This window comes from Hippoglossus hippoglossus, chromosome 24, assembly GCF_009819705.1.
Source record: "Hippoglossus hippoglossus isolate fHipHip1 chromosome 24, fHipHip1.pri, whole genome shotgun sequence".
Classification (NCBI taxonomy): Eukaryota; Metazoa; Chordata; class Actinopteri; order Pleuronectiformes; family Pleuronectidae; genus Hippoglossus; species Hippoglossus hippoglossus.
This window is the reverse complement of record NC_047174.1, coordinates 14,414,525-14,440,896: the sequence shown is the minus strand read 5'-3', so window position 1 is coordinate 14,440,896 and position 26,372 is coordinate 14,414,525. Positions and strand designations below refer to the sequence as shown.

Genomic DNA, 26,372 nt, shown 5'->3' with positions numbered 1-26,372 from the left:
ATCGCCTTTGCGGATAGATCAGATGGTGTCGGACTTGCTTGCTTGGCGAGTGTGGTTGGAACGTACTTACTCGCTTAGCGCCGTCCTTGTGACTGGTGCTGGCCCGCGACGATTAACCATTTACACTCCAGGTCGCCCTCAAACACCAACCCCGAGCCGCACGTCTGTGGTTCTGTGGTTGTTTGGGAGGCGAGTAGAGCCCTCACACAACCCAAAAGGCACCAGCTTTAAAACTCGTCTCTTTCCTGCCCTCCATGTGCCGTCACTGGAGAGCCTGGGTCACATGCCCTCTGACGTCATCACGGCAGAGCAATTCAATGGGACAGCCTACCGTTGTGGCTTTCTTCCCTCTCCTCTCTCTTCTCGTCTCGTCTCCCTGGACTTTTTTCTCTCTCTGGCTCCCCTCCTTCTCTGTTGCGCGTGGTTCAGCAGCGTTTCCAAGCTCTCTGGGGGATCGGGGTCTGACGCTCCCATGAGTCAGGAGGCTTCAGTGGGGGCAGCTTGTTCAACCGCCCTTGCCTCCTCAGCATATGGGGAACAGCGCTCTCTCAGCTCTGCTCTCCCTTCACTCTTTCATCCCCCTCTCTCTTCTCTCTCTCTTTCACCCCCCCTTCCTTCTCTCTCTCTTTCAATGTGTCTCTCTGACTCTGCTGCTCCTTCCCTCAACTCCTTTAACAGGCTGCCGTGCTGCTCCTGTCTGCCTCTGAGCACGGAGAGCTGAGCTTGGTAAGATTTGAGGGTGTGAGTGAGGAACGAATGGCTGGCTGGCTGGCTGGCTGGCTGGCGGCGTGAGACTGGGTGTGTACATGTGAGTGTGTGTGTAGAGCAGAGAGAATGGGGGAAGAGAGGGACAGACAGGCTGAGTGTGTGTGTGTAAGTGGAGGTGGTGTGAAAACAGCTTATTTACAGATGAGTGTCTAGCGAGTTGCCTTTGTGTCACTTTTTGCAGCTTGAACTTGCGCTTTCTTGACATTGCTGTGTCACAGACAGCAGTCTTAGTTGTTATCAATATAATACATTAGTGTGTGCATGTGCATGTACAGTATGCATGCCAGCCCATGCCGAGCTTAAACGTCTCTCATAGACAGGGTCAATTCCTGTAAAAGGCCGTAACTCATGGCCCCCTGTCCTCTATGTGAAAGAGTTTGCTCCTCACAGTGTTACCAACACTTGGAAATGTGCACTATAACACAGACACCTTCCATGAATGGCCTGCCAACATGTAGTGGATTGCAGGCAACTTGTGACAATAACGATGAATCATCCTACTACACACACGCACAGATTCCCACGCTCGCACATTTAGCACAGAGCCTCACAGGTCTCAGCACATTGTCATGCCTCGCCTTTGATCGTCACAGGAGTTTTTTTACAACAAATCCAAAACGGAGACGAGGTGTTGGTACAGAAGAAGAGGGGAACGCGGACAAGAGCAAGGAGTTCTGTTGGATTGGAAAGTGACAAAGACTCCCTGTCATTTTGACACCAGTCAGTGGGCAGGCATGAAGCAGTAAAGACAGGGACAGTGCCCCAGGCTACTGGCATCTAAATCAGTGATTTGCATAAATATATTGCTGTGGTTGAGTAACAACCTTTGATTTGAAGGGATAGTCCATCACCATTAAAAAGGAAAAACAATTTTTACTTCTGTCTACTGGTGTTTAGCCATACAGGTAGCTTGGTTCTGTGATTTTTGTACCTCCATCAAAATACATGGGAGTTGAAGAGGATTTTGCTTGTGTTACTCACTACATTGAAAATTACACTTCAGTATCACTTTCTAGGAAGTGTGATGTACAGTCCTTATTGTGAACTCCTTTCTACCAAAGCAGTAGTCCAGACAAAAGCTGTTCACACTGTGTTTTTTAGATTATTCCTGTTCCTGTTTTTTTGTTGTTTTTTCTGAGCGTGACAAATAAACATACTTTTACCTGTATTGTATTAGATCACAGTGGAGACATAGTTAATGTGTTACTCAACACCCAATAGTGAATATATAGTATATATATAATATACGTCTCTTTATTTAATATATGTCTAGGGGCCAATTCAAACAAAAAAGAGCAACGTTAGAAACCACAAGAGATACGGGAGAAAATATGTTTTTCATAATTTGCTTCAACTGTTTAAGGTTAAGCTGTTACATTACTAATGTTATAAATGTATTAAGTTTTTACAAAGTTACAACAAAGCCCCAAGATAACATAAAATCAGTCTACAATGTAGACTGATTTTACAATAAATGTTCATCATTGATGTAGACTCCACAACAATTTAGTAACTGTAACTCAAATGAAATTTGAGATAAAATAATAATAAAAACAAATATTTAAAAATGAAAGAACTACATCTCAAACAGTTTTTATTGCTGTATCTGTAAATATTCAAACTAAAGTTGTTCTTAAGATCTTTAGCCCTTATTTCTTTCAAATCTTGATATACTTAATATAGCATCAGAAACAAATGTGAATAAAAGTGTCAAACATGAAATACTAACTCCCCATATTCAGCAGCACAACAGCATTTCTACAAGTCTTCCCCACCTAACTTATTTTTGTGCAGTGAAACATTTTCCTTGGCGCGACGCTTTGTAAATATTTGCAGTCTAAAACAAGAACATGCTTCTTGAGTTGCAGCGCATGTTACAGAATCCTTAGGGAAAGGCTGCGCGCACACACACACACACACACACACACACACACACACACACACACACACACACACACACACACACACACACACACACACACACACACCCTTCCAGAGATTTAATCAAACATGTCACCCATGCAGCTTTATACTAATTATACTCAGAACTATTCAACAATATTTTTTCTTAATAATTGCATATGTTGGATCATCAGTGCATTGGCAAGGATATGCTGTACATAAGGATTAGTGAAGGACTTGATACTGAAAAAAATTTAAGGTTATGTATAAACATTTTTAATGTTACCGCAAATGGATGCTTTCTTGTCAAAAACGTTCAACTTTAGGACAGAGCGCAGCACCACTGTCTGTTCTGCTGAGTCACAGTAAATTACATTCAGTTTGATGGGAATATAAATTGCACATTGTGATTGAATCGAATACATGGAATGAAAAAATAAAGCATAAATGTCAAAACCCAACTCGTATGGCAGGAAACGTAACGTCTTGGGTGGCACGGCATGTGATAAACAAAAATCTCAGCTATGATGATGTTGTAGTCTCAGATATCTCTGCATGAGTTCTTCAAGAGGTTGCAAAGATTGTAACTACAAGGGATGAGTGATGTTTTTCCCTGTGATGCAGTAACAAAGTTTAGTTAGAGTTGGCCAAATATTGTTGAATTCACCCGACTGTTGCAGGTCAGCAGTTCACCCACCTTAAGAAAACCACAAAACTTTTCCATCACTGAAACTTTGACCACAACCTCTGATCCTGTCTATAAGTCAGTCTAAAGCCCCCTGATCTCAAACCCTAAACCTCACCCGAAATTAAAGGTTTTGATTTTGTTTTCTAGAGTATAATATTTTGGAGATATTTGGCAAAGGTATTTTTACAAAGCTATGCTTAATAAGCTACCATTTTATTTATCATCCCTTTTAAAAGTTAGACATATGGATCACCACACTCGTTCTCAACAACACATCACCATTGACAAACCCTGCATGCACAATGAACTGGGTAAAACTGCATTCAGATACCACGCTCCTCATAGTTGGAATAAACTTCAGGACTCAATTAGATCGTTTTTAAACCTTACAACATTTATGTTTTTTTAAATGAAGTTTTACTTTATGAAAGACATTTTTCTCCTCTGCATTGCAATTTGTACTTGTTTATGTAAATGCAGGGCACCATTGTAAATGAGAGTTCTGCTCTCAATTGGTTTATACCCTGTCTAAATAAAGGTTATCTATCTATCTATCTGTCTATCTGTCTATCTATCTATCTATCTAAAGATTGGTAAAATGGTATTAATTGAATTTATTCTGGTCTGATTGGAAACATTTTAGCAATTATGTTGTGAAAGGAGCTGATTATGTTATGTTATGTTATTAATAAATGTATGTATGTATATAGTTTTGGCCAGCCTCCAGATAGTTAAAGCTTTAAATAATCATTGTGGGTCTGGGATCAAACCCAGACCCACAATCGACTGCAATTTCTCAAGTGCCTTTGTTTTTTTGCTTTTGTTAGTCAGTGTTAAGCTACATTTGCTGACCTTTCTGTCCATGATAGTAGCTGCAGAGTGAGCACTCCTCGCTTTCACAGTGCTCTGTGGATAAAATCATTCAACCATGTGATGTTGTTCTGTCCACTAGTCTTAGACGGGTACAGGCTGAGACGGGTACAGGCTGCTGGGGACCAGGTAACAGGACGAGTGAGACGGAAGAAGTTGCACTGAGGAAGATAGGCCTTGCACTGTCATGTTCCGAAATTACATTAACATAGAATAGAAAATGGAAAGAAAGTTAATATGATATAGTCTCTGACTTTTGTTTTAGTTTGTAGTGTTGGCAGAAAATGTAGTTTCACATTTCCGATCTCTTGTTCGTGTTAGCTCGAAAAAAGAACTTGTTTTAAGTTAGGGTTGGGAAGTTGTTGCTCCAACACTTCATTTGTTGAAATCCTCTTCATGTCCCCAAAACAAGGCCGATCTGTGGCTCTTGAACACAATAAAACACACAATGAACAATGAAACATCCAGCTGAGTCCTGAGAATCGCTCAGAATAATTTGCTCAAGTGTAGCTTGATAATATATATATATATTAATAAAACGAACAAACTGTCAGATATTCATATTGAACAGTCAAATCGGATTAGTCTTGGTTACAGACCCACTATGTGTATTTAGAGTGGAGGGAGTTCCATAAAACATCCCATGAAAAAAAAAAACACTTGAGGGAGGTACTGCCAGCTTCTTCATTTTGCTGTAGAGACAATTTTGTAATATATGTACAGTTGTACTGCTGTCATAAAAAGCCTTTATGTGAATGTAATGATGTTAAAGGCTGGAATATGATGTGGAATATAATATTTCATTCATTACTGCCTCTCCACCGGTGGCCGTATACTTGCTGTACTCGTGTGTGTGTGTGTGTGTGTGTGTGTGTGTGTGTGTGTGTGTGTGTGTGTGTGTGTGTGTGTGTAGCTGAGGAGCTTGGCCATACTCTGAGCTCTGGCCAAGGTCTGCCCTGAGGACTGTGGTCGATGGCCCACCCTGCCAGACACTTTCTCTCTCCTACCACTCAGGACCACACACCTTCACATGGACTCACTTTTGTTATCACAAGCTCTCATACAAACATAATAGAGGTATCATGTGTTGGAACATAATTCAAATTATACATGCTATTAACACGGTGTGTGTGCATGTGTGTGTGTAACGAAGCGCTGCTACAGTACGGCAGACTACTTCCCTGCTTTGTCGCAGCAGATGAAGTTCACACTCAACTGTTTTCACAGAAAATTATTTATTGCAACAGAGTATTTCAGGAGAAATATTGGTGGATAATGACACCTAAGATGAGTTAAAATTAAGTCAGACTGAGGATGTCTGTGTTCGTCTCCAGGCGAAAGCTAAAAATGAGGTGACATAATTAGACCGGAGCAGACATTACACACGTAGAGGTATTACAGTATTAGAAAAGGAAGGGCTTATTAATAGCCCTTTTGGCTTGTGTTGTGTACTCTTTCTGGCGAGGCATCAGAACGGCCCAGCCGGGCAAACAGGCAGGTACAGTGATTCACTTTAACAGGCGACATCTGTAAAACGCCAAGGTAGTTTACACTGCGGCCGAGCCCGAATTAACGTGCTTTCATTGGAAACAAACACCACTTGCAATCAGCTTCTGTTGGCCGCCGCGCTGCATGGTGTGAACGTAAATATCTCTTTACAGCGCTACCGAGGCAGGACGGTGACCTGGAGCCATACGATCAAGCGAGAGGCATGGAGAAGTTCACTCCAAAACTCACAGAGTTGCAGAAACTTAATCTACGACGTCGAGTCGCCAAGAGGATGTTGATGTTGTATGTGAATTGTTTGGTAATGTACTGTATGGTATAATCTTAATGAAAAGTAGATATTTTTCTTCTGGACTCCAGCAGTGGGATCTACATCTTCCAGCAACTTAAGGTCCTTTCTTGTGGTGTCTGGACAGCTGTTTTTGGAGTCACAGCTTTGAGGGAAAATAAAGTTGGTCTTTAAGTAATAAGGGGAAATGTTTAATATCGAATGGCGGGCGCACAACCTAAACACACATTAAAAATAGCTCTCGGAGTTGTGATCACATAAAATAAAAAAATAAAAAAGGGAAAGTCAGATCATTGGTGGAGGCTGCGACAAGGAGGCTGTGGCTGACCACTGAGAGACGGAGACGTTTCTTTTTTCCCCCATTCCTCATTTTAATCAAGGGCCCAGTCCAGCATAAACAGTGCCTACCTACCTACACTGCAGTTCAAACAGCGAGGCCCGCTGAGACCCAAGCGATGATTTCTAAATGTTCACTGACAAGCTGGTTTAATTTGTGTGCTAAGTAGATGGAGTTGGACTTATATATATCTTTCTGACTTGGCATGCATACCGCTCTCCCGCTATGTCTCAACCTCAGTGAAACACTATGGCACTTCTCCTTATAAGAAGTATACTGGCCCTCCGCAGCTCTGGCTGTCTGGTTTATATACGACATGCTGTGTTAAAGGTGAGGACAGGTCCGGCCGCTGAGACCTGAGCGGAGACCTAACAGCGGCTCCTTCATACCCAAAACTCCCTGACCATGACTGAGGACCTCGGAGAAGTTCCAGCTTCTACTCTATCTCGGCTCTGACTCACTTAAGCTTGAGTACAGTGAGGTCGGTACAGTATAACCACTGGAAACCCTGTCATTGTGTGGTCAGTTGTCAACAGCTGAGAGATTTCACAATAGCTGCTCGGGACCGAGGTTGACAGAGTTCAATTGGCTGAACTGCTAAGTCAGCATTATAATCAAATTGCACTGATGATACAACAACGCAGCGTCACATGACGCCCCCCCTGGTCACATGATGCCATCACCCTGAGCAAATGTCAAAAACAGAGATGACTGTGTGTCAGGCATACAGCAAGCGTGAGGAGGAATACGTTAGCATGCGCTGGCCGTGACTCAGATATCGGGGTCAAGACAGCCAATCGCAACCTGAATGAGCTTACACATAGGCAGCCCATTATGTGTCTCAGAAACTCGGTTTACTCGCTGTCGAGAACAAAGTGTGACTGATAAAGGCAGACGGCTCGCTGGAGAAACAAGCCATTATGAGGAGGAGTTCGGCACTGTGTCACTGACAATGGGGCAAACAAAAGGCTCTGTTGTCTCCTCCAGCCGGTGGGTTATTTTTTTTTCTGTGGGGCTTTTGTGATGGATAATTGCCCTCCTCACATGATTTCATAATGCTGTGACTCTTCTTTCAGTCCCTGTGTAACACAATAACAAGATAAAAAAAAGGAGGGGGGAATCTAAATCTGAATTTTTGACATTGTTTAGAAGTGGCCGCTTTTCTTCATTGTGGTGTATAATTTTAGAAAGATGTACGAGCTAGGACGCTGACTTGAACCAGTCATAATAGAGCCTGAAGTGCAGGCAGGCAGGCGGGCCAGCTCCCAGAGTTCACTGGCTGTATTGTCTCAGGATAATCATTTAAAAGTGCTCACACAACTGCACCATAGTTTTACGGCTTTATATCTTATTGCTGTCTGAATATCAAATTCAAATCAGACGAGAATACGCAAATCCAGATTTATACTGGAAAAATAGGAATTGCCATACTTCTTTTTGTAAATCATAGTAAAACTATATTACATCTGACATTTATACTGATCAGATTAATTTCAACTCTAAAACTTCAAAACTGCAGATGAGATTTTTCACCTGCACCTCTTTTTGTTGCTGACAGGAGTACACGGCAGTCTGCAGAAACACAGCACAAATCAGTCTGTGTTGCCACCCCAAAGTCTGGGTTGAACTGTAAACATATTGTTCTCTGCTCAAAGTCGTCTGCACATGTACTGAACGTGCACAAGAGTAACCCCGGGGGCATTGTCTATTAGATGCTCGGTAGGTATGCAATCTTTCCTCTGAGTCAGCAGAGATCAATCCGGGACAAGCCAGCCGAGGAATGTATTTACTCCTCGCAGGAAGAAAAAAAACACTTAACTTGAAACAGAGAGCACCTATCTTTTTATAATATATGCTGGAATTTGACTAATCCAACAGCATATTGGCACATAGGAATGCATACATTACAAGACACGGGTGAGGTAGCACTTGCAAACATGTTCTTAAAAAGACCGTGCATTCCTCGCCGCGCCGGTAAAACATGCAAGCGGATTAAATATGCTTGTAAAAAAATTAGAGGCTTACTGTGCTGCTGGGAGTGAGTTTAAAGTGAGAGCAGGACACTCAGAAGCCCGGTTAAACAGAGGTGGGTGTCCTGTGCTGCTGTAAAATATAGCACGGGAGAAAATTTGAATTTGCATGCATACCTGAAATAAATTTTATAAACCTCGTGGTTGTCTGATCACTGGAGCCTATCCTTAAATAAAAGTTAATAGAGTTCTGATGTAAAAAAGGCTCCATTACAAGTTGAAGTCCTGTAGGATACCTGACAGCCACGTAAAGCAAGTATTAGGGCCTTGGCTATATGGCCTAAAATTATATCAAGCTAAAAATGTTCACATCAGTCGATATTGATAATTATTAAAAGTGTCAGATTAATATTTCTTTTAAGTTTATTAAAAACTGCTATTGATGGAAGTTATATTAATCGTTTAATTGAACAATACTAATCAGAAGAATAAAAAAGTATGAAGATTTGTAAGAGTAGTGAAGCAATTTAAATGTAAATGTAGTGAATACTGAGGTATAATATACTCCAGCTCCAACACTGGGTTTCTTTGTCTCATCACTTTTTTTCCTACCTCATCTTGTGCAGTCATATCACAAAAACAGGTATTGCTAAATAAAAGTATTGTCCAGATTAAATAACACCAACTACAGTTTTGTGAAAGTAATTAGTGACTGAATGTAATATATATTTTAATGTAATCTACTTAAACCTGCATTGAGGCACATTCATGTTGATAAAGTCTAACAATGATGATGATGATGATCTATTTAAATCCAAATTAAACCAAACTAAACCTTAAACTTAAAAACTTAAAATGTATTTTTCTGTTGGCCTATCACAACAATTAATATACTGCTACAGCATAATATCTAGCACATGTCTTTTAATGTCTTTTATATGTATTTGTGAATGACGGTCTGCTGAATACAGCTTGAAAAAAAATCATTCATGGCCTGTAATGTAGTAGCTTTGACTTCTTTTATAAGCGTTTGTCTCACTGTAGTAAGAGTAGGAGTTTTATTTCCCAACAAGGTACAGAATTAGACACTTTTGGTTTGTTTTATTACAAGAGATCTCAACCGTTCCAGAAAGAAAATGAAAGGAGTGCAGCTGCAGTTAAATGCGGCTTTTAATACGTCTTCCTTTGAATGGTACACTCACATATTGTTGCTGTTCCAACACTATTTCACAGATGGTGGTTTTGGGATGTGTATTTGTGAATTACAATGACTCCTTTTTTTGCTCTAAAAACATTCCAGCAGCCTTCAAGATGAAATGCTGGAATCCGAGGCATGATGCTAATTTGAAGACAGAATAAATCTATAAATCTGACTTAGTCTCTCGCCCGGGGATATAGAGCCATGATAATTACAGGTTGACTTTACAGACATGCAGACATCTCTCATCTGTATTGCTAATAGTATAACCAGCAGGCTGCTACGTGCTTACTCAATGTCTAGGAGTAGGGGTGAGCAGAGGTAAGCTGCAACAATGATATCATTATAAAGAAGAAATCAGTCGTCTCAAATTGCATGTTGTTATGACAAAGATTTACTTCAGTCAGAAAAAATGATCTGTTTGTGGTTACACCGTGTCAGATGTAGGATTATCCATTAATTAGCCCATCATTCATAAATAATTCTGAAATCAGAAATGGAAATAGCATTTGCAGAACTGCAAAGCCAGATGTTCAGTGAGTGCCATGGCATTAGCTGGCCGCCAGAATCAAAACAGATTTGTGAGCACTTTGCAACCCTATGATTGTCCTTGACAAACAAACAGGCTTCCCGTTCCCCTGGCAGCACGACTATCTGAGGAGGATCTAACACAAAACATAACGGATGATCTGGGAGGACAGTGCTGCATCTGGTTGTAGTTAAATCCTTGTTTTGCTGTGTCCTTCAGACTTGGTACCATAGGCCCAACTGCTCAAGCAAGTAGAGTTCATATGGACACAAAACCAACATGTGGTGCCTTGAAGACTCCCCACAGAGGTCAGCTCCGGGACTCACTGGCCCAGGAGACAACGGATCAGAGCACGGTGGGTTGTATCGCTGGTGCAGGCCATGAAGCGAACACTGCAGAAATTCAAGACATTAAATAGAGCGTCGGCCACATGGGGAGCTTTATTGAGCTAGAATTTGAGAGACAAGGAAAAATGAAGGCATGCTCAGATTTTATCTGCACTGCGAAAAAAATGTCTCTGTTTCCTGTTTCGTATTTAATTTCGCCATGAAGTTCTGACTTTCCTCAGCTTGGTGGGTGGGCTGGATGAATGCCACATTGGTGTCCATTCAGAACAGGTGAGTCTTCCGTCCAAATCAATCAAAGCTACTAGTTCTCTTATATGTGACGAATTTCTGTGCACTACGCTAACTCGGCCTGTCCGCTGACAACAGTTCCACACCCTGGATTGGTCGGTCTTTCTGCCTCTCCTCCTGCGTTCATAGGAGTTCATCAGAGGTAGTAATATTATTTTTGCATGGTCAGAGTTTTCCGGGTATTTTTGCGGCCTCCTGTTTGCACACCTGCCGGAATTGTGAAAGTTTGTCTTGGGTCATGTGTGTTTACACACCCTGGGCCCCAAAGGTGACCCCATCACGCCACCGACAGAGAGGCCAGCGCTTGCGTGTGGCGATTTCCAAAGTGGACAGGCTTGGAGAAGGGCCACGCTGCCTGTGCTGCCTTTCTGCGATCTGGCCCCGCTCTGGCTGCGCTGGGAGGAGAGAGGGTGCGGTGGTGTAGGGGGTGGCGGGGACTTGTTGGCAGGGGCCTGCAATGTTTTGAGAAGCACAGACTTCTGGCAGCATCGCTCAATATGATGGAGAAAAATGCCTGCTGCTAATGAAAGCCAGCAGTGTCTCTCCAATTGGACTACAACCCAAAAGGCATTATGTAACTGAGATACCGTAAACATTTCAAATTTGTCTCTCAACAAATTATCAGTGTTTATTTTTTCCACATTATATCTGATATTTTTGAAACAGTTTGTAATTGAAGGAACTGCTCAGAATCGAGGCTACATTTCTTTTTTAAACCAAGGACATTTTGTCTGCTATTATTTTTCCATTTCTCTATCAAATGGTCCTTTGGCCAACAAGTTTCAAGTTGGCAAGTACCAGCATAGGGTCTGAATGTTGAGATGATCTTTTGCAATAAATAATGAAAATGAAAAGTTTGAGTTTGTGGTTTAAGGTCACCATCAGATGTTTTATTTAGAAAGTGTTAATTTGAAGTCGAAAATCTAAATCCTGCTTATCAGAGATGTGTAAACACTGCATGTGCAATAATCAGCGACTGCTGAATGCTCCTCTTTCACTCCTGTTTTGATAGCGGTGTGTTTGGCCTGAGCCCAGTACTGCACTACACTACGTATTAGACAAATATTTATCTTGTTCAGAAATACATGGCTATATTGAGATGGGAATAGGGTAAAATGATTTAATGGGCACACCAGAGGGCCTGCCTAGGTGCCAAAGTTTTGCAATTTTGGTGGTCTTCTCTCGCAGATCAGACACCCAAAGGGTCGTTTAGGGAGACCACGAGATGCCATGATTCAAGACCCACTGAGGGGACATGAAAGTGTGCAGAAGATTCAAGGGTCTGGATGGCAATTACTGCTCATCAAGGCAAATTTCAAAGGGTGACTAAATTGTTGAAAGTCTTGCATATGATAGATTTACAGTTTTTCCTTGTGGTGTCTTCCCTAAAGAGTTGAGGCTGTGGAAGCATCAATTTTATGTTCTCAGTCTTCATCACTGCATAATAAACTATAAGCTCTTCATCACTGGAAGAGATTTTTTTTCTACCCTTATGGGGTTAATTGAGACTTACATTTGAAATGCAGACACATTCAAGCCTGTCCAACGTACATATTTGCTGTAGTGTTTACTGACTGCTGCTCAAGCAAAGTACAGCATAACCATTTGATCCCGATGAAATAACAGAAACGAGACTTTAAAGACAGAATCTGTCTCCGTCTTTATTTGGAATTCTAAATCTTCCTCCCTTTGACTTTTATGCTGCAGACCAGCATAGAAAATGTGATTTTCCAGTATGTTTAACGAACCGACTTTCACTCAAAATAGATTGAAGGAACATTTCATCCTTAAAGACGTTTCCTCTGGACGACTACTTGCCATATTTGAGAACTGAAGAAATTTCTAACTTATACATTGCACTTCATATATCATTGTTAATGTCAACTGTCATATATTTAAAAATAATATTTGTCTAGTTGTATTTTTCCCTATGTCATGATATTTGATGAAATGTTCTAAAGTGTCTTTTTGTGTTGTTCTTTGGACAACCAGCCACAGGAATAGATATTTCCAGAAGGCACGACTAAAGTTACAGCATGAGGGGAATGAATCAATACACCAGAGTTCTGGTTTTTCACTTTAAAATGTAGTAACACATAACCACTATAAAAGTCATGGTTTAAAAGCATTTTCAAAAGTACTTGTGAATGATATTTATTAACTAATAATGATAAGTATATCATTGGTATCATGTCGTAATTTGGAGCCAGATAAATGTTTCCCCTCCTAGAAATACTTAACACATGCATTCATTCTTCTTTTTAGGACCTAATCATTAATCCATCCATCTATTATCCGTTCCGCTTATCCCAACTGACATTGAATCGCGGCACCAACAAACAAAGACAAACAACCATTTACACTCACATTCACATTTAAACAAGATCAGATAATCAACCTAACTTCAATCTGCATTTCTTGGACTATGGGAGGAAGCTGGAGCCAGAGTAAAAAAACAAACAGACACAAGGAGAACATTCAAACTCCACACAGACAGACCCCAGCAGAACCAGGAGTCAAACCAGGAACCTTCTTGCTGTGGGGTGACAGTTCTTACCACTGCACCAAAACCAACCAATATATGTTAGTTTAGAAAAACCTATATGTAACGTTTGTGTCATTATATTGAGGGTTATTCTTATGATGTTTATAGTAAAATCATCGTATAAAGAGCAAAAAAGTCCACGTTAAAAGAAGGTTGTGTTTGCTTAGATGGATGATTAGCTATGGATGGTATTGCTGAATATAACTGCATATGTAGCTCAAACTTGCAGCACTAGTAAATTATTCTGGAATCGCTACCAAGCCTAGCTTAAGCTCGTCCTTCATAAGAGGAAGTACTACTTCCGCATTTAGGAAACTGGTTAATTCCTCTTAACGCTTTCACTTTTGCCGTTCTATGCTTGTGTGTTTGGTCAAGAAAAGACATAGCCAAGCATTTTGATAATCATCTGTAAACGTTTCGTAACATAGGAGAAACTTGGGTGGCCTTGATAAATGACATTTGACATTTAGAACTGCTTGCATTCATAACAGTCATTACATCAGTGTTCCCTAATGGTGGTTCTTATTTTAATGGGCAGGATTATGTGAAAGGCCATGACGTTTATATTGAATCTGTTGCACCTAATTAGAGTGGAATGGTGGGATGGAAGGGGCTGCTTATTCACAGGCACAATCCACCCGTCCAGATTCCCAAACGTAACACAACCGCAACTCGTACATGTTGTTTCAGGTACAGTATCTCCATGTTTCATTATACTCAGCAAACCTCAAAATTAATTAAGTACATGTCATATTATTCAAGCATTAAGTCAAATTTGGCGAGAAATGAAATCCTCTTACATGCTTTCATTTTCCACAATACAGCAAGGCCTCTGGGTGTTCAGGTTTCACAGCATCAAGGCTCTAAAAGGTGGCATTAACTTTTGTTGTGAGAGCTCAAACGCCACAGGGGAGCCATGGGAGGCCCAGTGTGAACCGCTCCACAAGCAGCGGCAGTTATCTGTGTTGACCTTCTCGTATAACCACCATCGGGTTTCCCTAAATCATACCTTAAAGTTAATCTTGAATTTCACTATGAGCTAAAATGCAAACATGATCTCAGCGCAAATTGTTTTTAAGGAGCTTCACGGGGCCAAGTGTCCTCCTGCCACTGGTGCATTTATATCAAACAAGGCTAAATGGTTTACACAGAAAATATATAAACCATAACTGCTGCTTCACAAAACAGTTTCATCAGATAGCTCACTCTTCATGCAAAAACACGCCTCAAGGGAATTGGCTGAGTGTTTCCACCCACTCATTTTCTCAGTTGGAAAGAACAGACAGGGAGTCACAGAGTTGCTGTGTGTGTGTGTGTGTGTGTGTGTGTGTGTCATATAACTGCCTGAATGTGTCCGTATGATATACTAGTGACTCATCCCTTTCTAACAAATGCCTTCATTTTAATTTCAATTTTCTGTCATGACAGCTGAAGATAAAATATCACCAGAGCAGATATCAACTGCTCGCAGAGCCGCATCAGAGGACACGATGACTACCCACCTATTGAAGGCATGACTAAATCTCAGGGATGCTGCCAAGGGAGGGGGGGATCCCCTGCTAAACAATATGATATCACATAATCCCGCTCCTATTCCCCGAGCAGCCAAGCCCACATAGGCTTTCCACTGAATAGTGACGACCTGGCCCTCTGATGAAAGAGAGCGCAGGCCCATTAAAGCTCATCGACTCATCTGAGTAATGTGGAAAAGGCACACAGCTGGGGGAGTGGGTGAAGAAGAGAGGCAAAACAGACAAAGATATATATATATATATATATATATATATGTTCTGGTTCAACTTATTTTTAAAGAGATTGTATACACAGTATATCATTGGTGTTTGGCTAGTACTGTAAGTAACCCCCTTATGTGTGTACTGTAATTTGATTGGTGCAATATTTGATTTAATTAACTTTGGTAATTACTAAATGTTTCACAATTCATATTGCTCCATCTTTTGGCTGGGACTTTGACTATTTGGTTAAGTGGTAAGTTCAGTCTGCTTCTGATACAAACTGTTACTCTTACTTCAGAAACTAGACCAATACGAACTTTCTTTATAGGTGAATAGCTCAGCATACACAATGTCTTAGTAAATTTTATGGTCTTATACTAGACTTTTCATGTTAAAGATTAATTTGCACATGTACTCAACACATCAACCGCTACTTAATGACAATGGGTCTACACCTCCTCCCACTTTACAAAAATTAAGCAAAACTATCCCGCATGTGGCTGCTGCCATTTTGTGCCAGTTTCATCATTTGGATCCATAATATAATATAATGTGTGTTTGGGGTCTCACAAATCTGCCGGACCAATCGTGAGTCAATCTCAGTTGTCATTCATAATGCTTCACCTCTTTAGAGACCAGAATTTGCTATAACAACAACAACAAAAAAAAAAAACTTTTGGAAAAAGATTATTTGTTATGTTATTTGACTTTTTTACTTTGGACCATTTCCCTTCTGAAAGAAGATGGGTTTTACGACCTATACTTGTGCCAACCACTAGGGGGACAATCAAGATGTTTTGACTTCACTTTTGGGGAGCTGCTTTTTCTGTTTTTCCCATTCCTTCTAGTATGATCTAGTTTTTTTGTGTATATAAAAGGTTTGCAAAAATGTCTAAAAGGTTAAAGTCTGTGGTAAACAGAGTTCCTCGCCCTGACAGAAATGACTGCTGCTGAAGCTCCTGCAAGGCCTCGTCAGTAATCAGGCTGATACTTCTTATACTTCTGCATTTGCATAATGCAACACAAGCGGCTAGTCTGGCACACCCCCTAACAAAGAATGGTAAAGCAAGAGCGGAGGCTGGAAGCGGTTGACCAATCACAACATAGTGAGCCAGCTGGCCAATTCGAGCAGACTGGGATTTGTCAGGGGGGTGGCCTTAAAGAGACACGAGCTAAAACCAAGCGTTTCAGACAGCGGCTGAAAAGAGGAGCTGCAGCAATGGGACATTGGGACGTTTTTTCTTAACATTACAGCATGAAAATCAAAACCCAAATAAAATGATGAATCTGAATCTAAGCATTTATGTCTCGTTCAATGGAAAATGTTGTAAATGGTCATGCGAGCGTTTTTGTTTAAATGTTCATAGGCTGTACGGGGTAATAAAAAAAGCTGCAGTAAATAACACACAATAGGAGTTGACAGCGTATTTCCTCAACATCAGTTTTCAGAGGGCAGTCTCTGCCATAGAAAATGCCCACACAGAGATGTGTTGCATAGATGCTGTTTCCACAGTTATGCACATAAATGGCTTGGTCCTCTATTGGAAAATGTAAAACATAACAGAAGTGTGAGGCTCCCTGGTGGCCAAGGAGTTGGGGCGCCAATCATGAACTGCAATGTCCCTGGTTTGTGTCCAACTTTGTTTTATGCCTTCATTTAATTCAGGTCTTTTGTCAATCATCACCATAAAATAATGGCATGGCACGCAAAAAAAATAGATGCAGTAAAATAAAAATGTTTACTAAATCAGAAAAACCCTTTCTCTGACAAACCTTGAGAAATTACACTTCTTTACTTCTCACTCGTATCGGCTTTATTAAAACTCCAAATGTGCAGAACAGAGCATCTACTGTGGCTCATTTAAAAGTTGAAAGACTTGTTTCTGCCTGCAGTTTCTCCAACTTCCGGACTATATAGGTCAGGGAAACCTGCCAAAAGGCTTCCTGCATATTGGGCACACGTGTTATGCCACACATCACTGACTGACATTTGATGTTTTCTGCCTCTCCACTTCCACTCCTCCCATCCCTCCCTCAGCCTGTTTAGGCTCCTCTCACCTCTCTGTTCTGCTCTCCTCTCCCGCTTCGTGCCTCCACTTCTTGTCTTCGTATCCTCTTCCCCGGGATAGTGATTGTGATGGAGAGGTTAATCCGGCAGGCATATGGTTGCCATCGGTGGCAGATCTCCCCATAATGGTGGATGGACAGTGTAGGCTAATCACGATCTTTGATCTTCCATGAAACCCTCAACTTGCGTGGCTCTGATTTCCCTGCATCGCTGCCACGCTGAAATGAGGAGGCCCTGCTGCTCTGGAAGTCATTTTGGGCTTATTACTTAAGCCTCGACGTATCCCCATTGTCTTTGCGAGCATTGGAAATGACTCGAGGCTGTGCTTCTGTGCAGTCAGTGGTGCGGGGTAGCTCCTCTAACTGTGCTGCGCTGTGCGCCAACTTTGTGCCTTCTCGCCCTCTTTCCAAGGCGGCCAACTTTTGATGAGAGCTTTAATTTGATGTTGTTAAGGTTGTATGGTTTCAACTTTGCCATTTCTTTGGCTTATAATAGTCGAGGTTTTTTTTCCCATGTGAACTCATAGCCTGTTAGGCGACGTCCTAAAATGGCCTCCAGATTTATTGGTGAGTTGTTTAGTTTTTTGCCTTTGAGCCAAAGAAAGAACATTACTCAGCAGCAATTACTTCAGCAGTTGACAGGGCCGCCGCTCGCCACGACCTACGCACATCCGAACGTCAAGGTGTGCAGTGATTGAGTAATATAGCACTTTTGAAAATGCACAATTACAGCTTACGGCCTGGGGTTTTGTGACAGTGTCATCTTGGCAGGGCTGAAACAGCACACCGGCTGAGCTCGGGATTGTCACCAGGGCCATCACAGACACCTCAGCAGTAATTAGAGTAAGACTTAGAGAGGGCATCAGTCACGTCCCCGTTTCAGTGACTCATGACCCCCTTAGTGGAGCTGTTGCACACACACACACACACACACACACACACACACACACACACACACACACACACACACACACACACACACACACACACACACACAACCACACACATACACACCTCAGTCCCGCCTGTGCACACGTGGAACCAGTCAGCGGACACTGAGCCTGGGCTGGTCTTAAGTAAAACGTAGAGCCTTTGAATGGATGATCTGTTTACAGGGAGAAGAAAGGCAGGCTATCAGGTTGCCAGATCTGGAACACATTGATGTTGATGCTACTCCCATTGTCAGATGAAATTGTGGATCTATTTCATAGACAACAGATGATTTACAGAATATATAAATACTTTGACAGGCGACAGACAGGAAGATCTGTGAAATGTGAATGAGCATAAGGTAGCATCTGCAATATTCAGCAACTGCATCCACATGCTCGATTTCATTGCATCCATTACGGTTTATTTCAAACTGGCACCGCTAATTACAGGACCAATTTCACGTCAATATTTAGACGATAAATTCAGCATCAAACAAACCCCAACAAACACAGAGCACTGAGTGACTGTTTTTTTCTTATGAGGTGAAGTTTTCCGTCAAGATTGAACCAAAAGTTACAGCTTTGGTCCAAGTCACAACTCCGAACAGCCCCCCAAAGACGCCAACAAGAACTGGCAGATCCTCTCACCCATAAGAACCAGAAACGGGAGGGAAGTTTGCCGCAGCCAGTGTGTCGGCGTGTGTTAGCTTTTCTATTTGAGCCGGTTTGAGGCACACCTTTGTGTGTTGCAGTGAAGTAAATGGATATTTTACTCAAGGATTCCTCGCAGCAGAGTTTGTGTGTTCACCGGGTGCGTTCAGTGCGTGGTTGGAAGACAGACTACACTGCAGACAGATCTCTGGTTTAGCTCCGGCTTTGCCTTCTCCCCCTGATCCTGGCCAAAACTATGCAGATGAAAGTTTGGAGTGTAACAAAGTGATTAACAGCGGTACGGCATGAATGGCTGAGGTTTGCCGTGTTTTTCCTGCTGGGTGGTAACCTAATGGCCACATTAACATTAATTTGATTTTCTCCCATCCTGTATTTTCAGATTGGTGCTTCATTATGGCGGGGACATTCCTGACTTTTACAACACGGGAGTGGGAAAACAGCAGACTGCTGCTGGTTAGAGAAGAAAACATTTGAAAACATCCCAGCGACACAGCAAAGTTTCCCAGGAAATGGGTGGCTGCTCTGTGACTCTTTGTCTTTTCTTTTTTTATCAAACAGAAGCTGTGTTTTATTTTTAAGAGCTGTTTGTGCACATTTTCAAAATGAGAAATGCAGACCATATCCTGTTATTGAAGGCCCGGGTGTCTTTATTGCCTGGTGAGGCAGCAGCAGCAGCAGAAGTAGTGTCCCTCTCTGCATATCAGGGTAGCTTGGTGAAGGGGCAGCATGTTTAGTCATACATTAGGGCGAAGGACATTTAAGTGCTACCTGATGTTAGCAGGAGTACATGTGGACACAGTGGGGTTTTTTAGGCGTGCCTCAGAAAGTATGCACAATAATTTTGCCATTTACTGCGGTCTTGTGATGGTGCACTGCCGCTGTTATATTGGTTTGGAATGTACCATTCTATTTTTGCGCGAGCCCACTCGGTGGGTTGTGGGCCACTATGGCCACTGCCCCACTCGTGACTTTTACAACAAAGCCCGGTGATTGGGCGCAAAGCGGCCGATGAAGCTGCCTTTTTGACGCAGGACATTTTTGAGGCGATTGTGTCAACATTTCGACACTGCAACATCCTTTATAAAGAAATATGACTGACAGAGTAGACGCTGAATTTTACCACAGTGTTTTCCAACAAATTGCCCTGTTGGGATTTCCAAGGTTTCCAGTTCAGTCCTGAAATTTGCAAGTAGATACTGATGCAAATTTGATGACTAATATGATGAGGAAAATGCCTTCTGATTGCAATTTCACCGCAATTTGTTGTAGATCTTAAGGATGTGTAGGTCTAAAGAACAATCCTTGTTCTGTGGCTGTCTGTCCCATTCATCTGCGTGAATGGAGCTTGTAATTACAGCCCACAGCAGTTGTGTTTAAAACGGCAATACAGTTTGCAGTTTTTCACATAAACTGTCAGAAGCTCGAATCTGAAACGAAGCAAAATAAGCAATATTTCTGTGGAGAGCCGCTGCCAATAGCGCGAACAAAATAACAACTCCTCAATCTGGGCCAACTGCTGTGGCGGCCCTGTTTATTTTTCTGGACAGAGTTCATCGATGGAATTTCAGAATTAAGTGACAGACTTAAAAATATTTATTAGAGGGCACCATAGCAAAAAATGAACATCGGGAAAAAAAAGAATCAAACAGCATCCATCATCGCAGGGCGAGTATATGACCGTGGTACGGCTGTCATTTCATTTCCACTCGCGCTAGATTAAATAAAGAGCGAGCTGGAAAAAAGTCCCTCTGTACTCCGGAGTTCCAAGCCCTCTGGCACTCCATTTGACTGACCACTTGTCAAACTGAGGATGAAAAAAAGGTACTCTGTAATTATGACTTGCCACATAACTGAGCAGTTATAAATGAAAATAAAATATATTAGCCTATATTTTATCTCACTGGAGCCTAATTAGCACAGAAACGCAAACATATCATTGATATCTGAGTTATCAGTTGCCAGAGGACGACTGTGCCGGTAATTCTGTACGATTGTAATCATGCTTTAATATTGATCCATCATGCAGCATTGGTAATAGTAGCTGCAGTAGTTGCACTAGTGGTATAGTTAAGCTTCAAACCTCAAAAGCATTTCATATGTGTGCTGGCTTTGATTTGGAGCTCGGATGGGGAAATAATGGGAGGCAGACAAGTTGGGGAGTGCAGCCACACAAAGGCACCGTGCCTCTCTGAGGGGTCTGGCTGCCTGGCGGTCTCGGGGCTTAGGTTGAGGCTGAGGCTGAAGCTCTAAGACTGGGGGTTTCACAGAAGACAGAGCCGCTCGGGGGGGTTTGGTAATGAGAGGCCTGGATGGATGAGGAGAGTCAGAGGCGTGTCATCCTCTCCTGCAGCCTGACCCTCACCTTGCAGATTAGTTCATCGGTTGAGCAGAGGGTAGACCAGGGTTCTACGGGGACGGGCTGGGTTGCGATGGGACATCGGGCAGGGTGGGGCGTCTTTGGGGGTTGCGGTGGCTCCTTTCTAAACATCGCTCCTAAAAATAGATCCTTCCACTATTTAAGCATCCAGTCATGAAAGGATGAAAGGCTTTTCTTTATAAATCAACTTAAGCAAAGCAAATCTTGAATTTTATGCAAGATTAAACTTTAGTGAATGTACGAAAAGTGGAAACATGGAACTTTCCACCTCTTCTGCGGCAACGCGGCATTACAAGGAACTCGCTGTTGTACCTTCAGCGTGCCTGAATAGTCAAACAGGAGCTCTAATAGAGAAATAAAAGAATATCTGCAGTAAGTTTGAGGGGAATGACGCAGCCTAATACAGCTGCAATAAAGTTAGAACGTCAACTACGTCTGATTTATTTGAAGTGGAAGGGAAGTGTTTAATACGAGACACATGGTTTCAATAGATAGCTTCAGTTTCAAGCCACGGATTGCAGAAAGATGTAAAACGGACTGAACAGGGATCGGTCAGTGATAAGTACATGATATAAGACAGACACAGATTGATGCCATAAGAGCTCATACTTAAAATGACTATCCACTTTAATTTTAGTTTAGTAAAGTCCAGGGTGATCTGATGCAATTCAGATGTTTTATAGTTCTATTGGTTTTGCATTTAAAGAGTTTTTCACTACATTGCAAAACTCTTCTTAAGTTGTTCTCCCATATAGACACTTGCATCTTTCTTAGTTATATCTACACAGACAGACAGGTACAAACAAACACACAGCTCACTGCGCTCCAGGGCCTCTACTGCACACAAGCGTGGATGTCCAAATATACTGAGTCCCACACCAAATCTACTTTCGCAGTCTTTGTTCATGTGTCTTGCACTAACACTTGGTGCCTGCGTTGCCCAAAAAAATAAACACTATCACTCAGGACGGGGACACGAGTTTGAAACGGTGTCTGGCACAGGCAGCGATGCTCAAGTGCAAATCCAAACATTTTAGAGTGAATTCTTGAGAATTGTACTGATTATGTGCATTTATCGGGGATTAAGAGATTTATAAAAGATACCTGAAGAGTCTGGAGTCAAATAGGATCCGGACTTTTCATTTTTGGCCAATGTTAATTTGACTTTGTTGCAAAAATCTAAATTGGTTTAATCATTCGCAATCAGTTTTAGTCTTAAGTATTCAAGTGTTGTTTTTTCAGTATATGTTAGGTCCCATGTGTTTTGTGTTGTGTTGAAATTGTCATTTTTCATGTTTTGAGGCTACAGCTGCTTTTTTTTATTATATTAACCATGGTTACATGTGTTCTTGTTGTTTACTCATTCATGTCATTTTACATTACCCAGTAAATAGATGACATCACCTCATACTCCTAATGAAGGACAGATATAGATTTTATGCATTTCCACCGATTGACACAAAAAGAAAAGTTAACATTACAGTTCTTGCAACAATATTAGCGACATAAAAGTTTTTTTTAACTATAGTTCTTATTTCAGTTACGGCATTATAGCTACAAAATCTCTGCTGATATTTCTATTTCTGTACAATACCCATGTAGTTTGTAAATTTTTTACAAGATAGAATAAAACTTAGACAAGATACAAAACTTAATTCCAGTTTGAAATGTTTCTACATTAAAGTTTTCTAACCTTTTTGTGTCAACATGCTGGCATGCATGTTATAGTTGGTCTCTGCACTTTTGTTTCTTTGTAACCCTTTGTTACCCTTCGTCATTTTATCAAGTGAGTGAATCAGCAGGTACATGCAGGTCATTGAATAATTCCTAAAGTAGTTATTAGTCAAAGTAACTACATTATCACCTAGTTTTAATTCATTGAAATAATTTTTGCAACAGCTGGAGCGGATGGGGGGACGAGGGTTGAAAACCGTGAACAACAGCTCTCCCAACCTTTGAGCAACTCTTTGGTCACAAATCAGCTTCTCTTAACTTCTTCTGCTCACAGTTTAAATGACCAACGAGACGCTAAATCAAACTCTTCTTTCTTGCTGCTCAGCATTACGTTGTGGCGCTGAGGCTTTATTTCAGGGACGTTTAATGGATGTTTTTTTTGTGCTTGTTTATGGGCATGGCTGTATTTTTTTGTGAGTGGAGAGAGAGAAGAATCCAAGAGGGAGGCAGCGAGAGAGAGAAAGAGTGGGAGTCCTCAGATGAAACCATTAAACGCTGACATGGAGTTTCCTTATGGTGCAGAAACGGCCCGTGAGTTCGGAGGCGTTGTTGAGACTACAGAAAAACGCTTTCCTCATTTTTGCTGCGGAGGAACTGACTGATCAGCGGCCAGTCTGCTTGGTTTTTCGAAAGGCCGTTGTCTCTGTAGTTTCCTGATCCGGACCAAAGCCCTTTGTGACTAAACAAATGGAATAAATTACCCAACTGGAGTGAATTATAGATTTTCCCTCAAGAAGTTGCTGGCATTTATTATATTACAAATGCCTTTATGTTAGGAACAGAAATTAAATGGGGAAGTCGTAAAAGTGCACTCCCAGACTTATGGCAACAGCCTCCATTATTCTGTTGAACAGAAACGCTCCTCTGGAAGGGTCAAACATTTATACTTCTGTATATGTTTATATCATTTTGAAGATCTCGGTTATTAGTTCAACCTGGTGACCTCACAGACGCTTTGCCTTCTGTCAGAGACGACATTTCCTACAGTGTCAGATGGGCTCCAGGCGTGAGCCTTTGAATTTGGCTGCTACATCTGCTCTACATATTCATCCTAGGGCCTCTTTAATTCTTGCCCTGCGCCCACACACGCTCTCTCGAGCACACACACAAACAGAAAACGCACACCTACCTACATGCACTGTACATGCACAGATGTGTGCACATGCACGCTCAGGATTGACCACACATATAAACATGTACTGTGATTAAGGAAGTGCAAAAAAACAGTTTATTTATTATGCCAAGATTGAAAAGGAACGGGAGTTAGCGATCTTCAAGCCAACAGTTCTTAATAAGCTGTGACTATTTTGGTCTAGAGATGAAAATACAATCTCATTTCAAACACGCCCACATGTAAATACATGAAGTGACTGGCAGTAGAACTAAATGGATGCAACATCCACAAATACAACTGTGATTAAGTAAAGTTAGAATAAATGCTCAGGACCATCTATAACTCAATATTTAATCTGAAAGTAGCCTCCTATTCCAGAAACGATTGTCTTTATGTGGAACACATACCTCTGTTATCTTACCGGCTTCACTTTTGGCAAGTGTATCCTTAAAGGCTCAAAGAACTGCAGTGTAGGGCTGGAACAACTAATCAATTGAATCAATTATAATCGATTATAAAAATTGTTGGCAACTAATTTAGTATTCCATTAATTGGGTCTGTTATAGGGTTGTCAAAAAAATCGATACTCAGATACTAATCGATACTAATCGATACTAAAAAATTGTATTGGAATAACAAACAGCACTGCTGCACACAGACAGGCTCACAGCCCCTCCCCTCACTAGCAGTTGAACACATGAACACTAGTTGACGTTCACAACACTGAGCTGGCTGGTGTCGCCAGCATAAAACTAACTTAACATGGCAAGTTCTGCTGCTGAAGGGCCTTCGCGACCAGTTTTAGTTGAAAATGAAAAAAAGCAAATGTGGCGTTTGGAAGTATTTTGTATACGAAGCAAACAACCAGGAAAAGGCGAAGGATGTCAATAAGCCCACACTATTAACGACTGTCACTTCCCCGACTCAACAAGGAGAGAAAGAGGGAGCGCAAGTGGGGTCAAGAGACCTACAGGCTGAATGAAGACAGGGAGCACAATGGCGAACACAAAGCAATGAAACAAAAACTCAAACTGTAATTTCTGATTGTTTCACAGCGGTTGTGTTCTAAGGCACAAAAACAACCTGCTGGAAGAGTAATTTGTAAATACAGACTTGAATTCAGGTCAGTGCAGCTTGTCTGCTGTGTGCGACAGACACACCTCTGTGTCTCAGACACATTCAGCACAACAAGACGTTTTTACTTTTCTCAACCAAGTTTGACAATCCATGATTAACTTTACAATATTAATGTCATTTTGACTTTTGCTGTGACTAGTGGTAACTTTTATAAAAGATATATATAAAACATCATTTTGACTTCAAAACAATATCTTTGATTTTACTATTTTGAAACATCTGTAATTACCAGACTGTATGGTATTTACATAGTAAGATTCAAGCAACTTTTTTCATTCATGTGTGCGTGGTTTTTTATTATCTACAATTTAGTTATTACACAATTATTATATATTATTAATTCAGTTCATGATATCTACAACACCACACTGACAAGTTCAAACTTAATTTAAGGATCTTGAATTAAGGTAATTTTTATCTTGAATTTGGATTATGACTGATCAGAATTAAATTGTATGTGTCTGAAACTGGAATTATCATCATAAATAGGTTGCAGTTGTCTGTAATATATAAACAAACACAAACAGCAATTAACAAGAAGATGAAGTTGAACATTCTTCTTCGTCCTTAGATAAGTTACAGCAATAGTTGGCAACTGGTGGCCTGCAAGCAATGATATCTGTCCTGTCAGATCATTTTGCTAATTTGATTATTTTATTTCCCCATATTGGACTGTATGCGTGAAAACAACAGTTGAATCCTTATTTTAGGACGAAGTCACCAAACTGTAGAAAAGAATGTGCAAGTGTGGTGCTCTCCTCATTCATTAAGATCAGCACCTGATCTTATTAGTGTGACATAACTCCCCGGTGCGTTGCCAAGATTGATGCAAAGTGGAGGATTTTCCTATTAGGACTTTGCGTTTGACCAAGACCGCTTTTACACAAAAATAAGCAAGTATACAAATTAGTTTTTTAAACACTGCCAAACCCATAAAAAAGGCATTGAGTCCTTTCCCATTGCCAGGAGAGTGTGTCTGTCTGTGCATCATCATGAACATGCCGGAAACTGAGAAGCTCTCCCGACTCGCTGTCTTGCCATTATTGCATTTTGCACAATATGAAAAAGAAAAATGCTGTTGCACCATGTTCCCAACCTTCATGACAACTTCAACACATCAATGCCAGGAAGTTCAAGGCACGTCAATATGTTGCGTCAGGAAGGATATAAAAGTGCAGTGACTACTGCAGAGTCATTGACCAGAGAATGAATGTGGATTGTATCCATTCCCACTGCAGAAAAAAAGCCAGATGTTAGTGGGTGTTAGTGGGTTTTTGACCAGTGGAAAAGGGACTTTAAAGTTTAGACCAAAAAATAAAATGAAGTATGTTCCTTTACTTACTCATTTATGTCCATTACTTAAAGC

General features: G+C 41.2%; 1 protein-coding gene and 1 long non-coding RNA gene across 4 annotated transcripts in view; one reads left to right on the top strand and one right to left on the bottom strand.

Moving 5' to 3' along the window:
- Positions 1-1,205, bottom strand: part of runx2b (RUNX family transcription factor 2b) — a 41,636-nt gene extending 40,431 nt beyond the window's left edge. Inside the window, exon 1 of one of the 3 annotated variants that reach the window (XM_034579584.1) lies at positions 71-1,205. The gene's annotated coding sequence lies outside the window, so the exon portion shown is untranslated. Of the gene's footprint in view, positions 1-66 lie in introns of all 3 variants that reach the window. The other 2 variants (XM_034579582.1, XM_034579581.1) reach the window with 2 other exon arrangements.
- Positions 789-16,226, top strand: LOC117758161. Its single transcript, XR_004613242.1, has 4 exons — positions 789-798; positions 5,604-5,614; positions 11,591-11,595; positions 16,085-16,226. It is a non-coding gene; the product is annotated as an uncharacterized LOC117758161 (long non-coding RNA).
- The last annotated feature ends 10,146 nt before the right edge of the window (positions 16,227-26,372 follow it).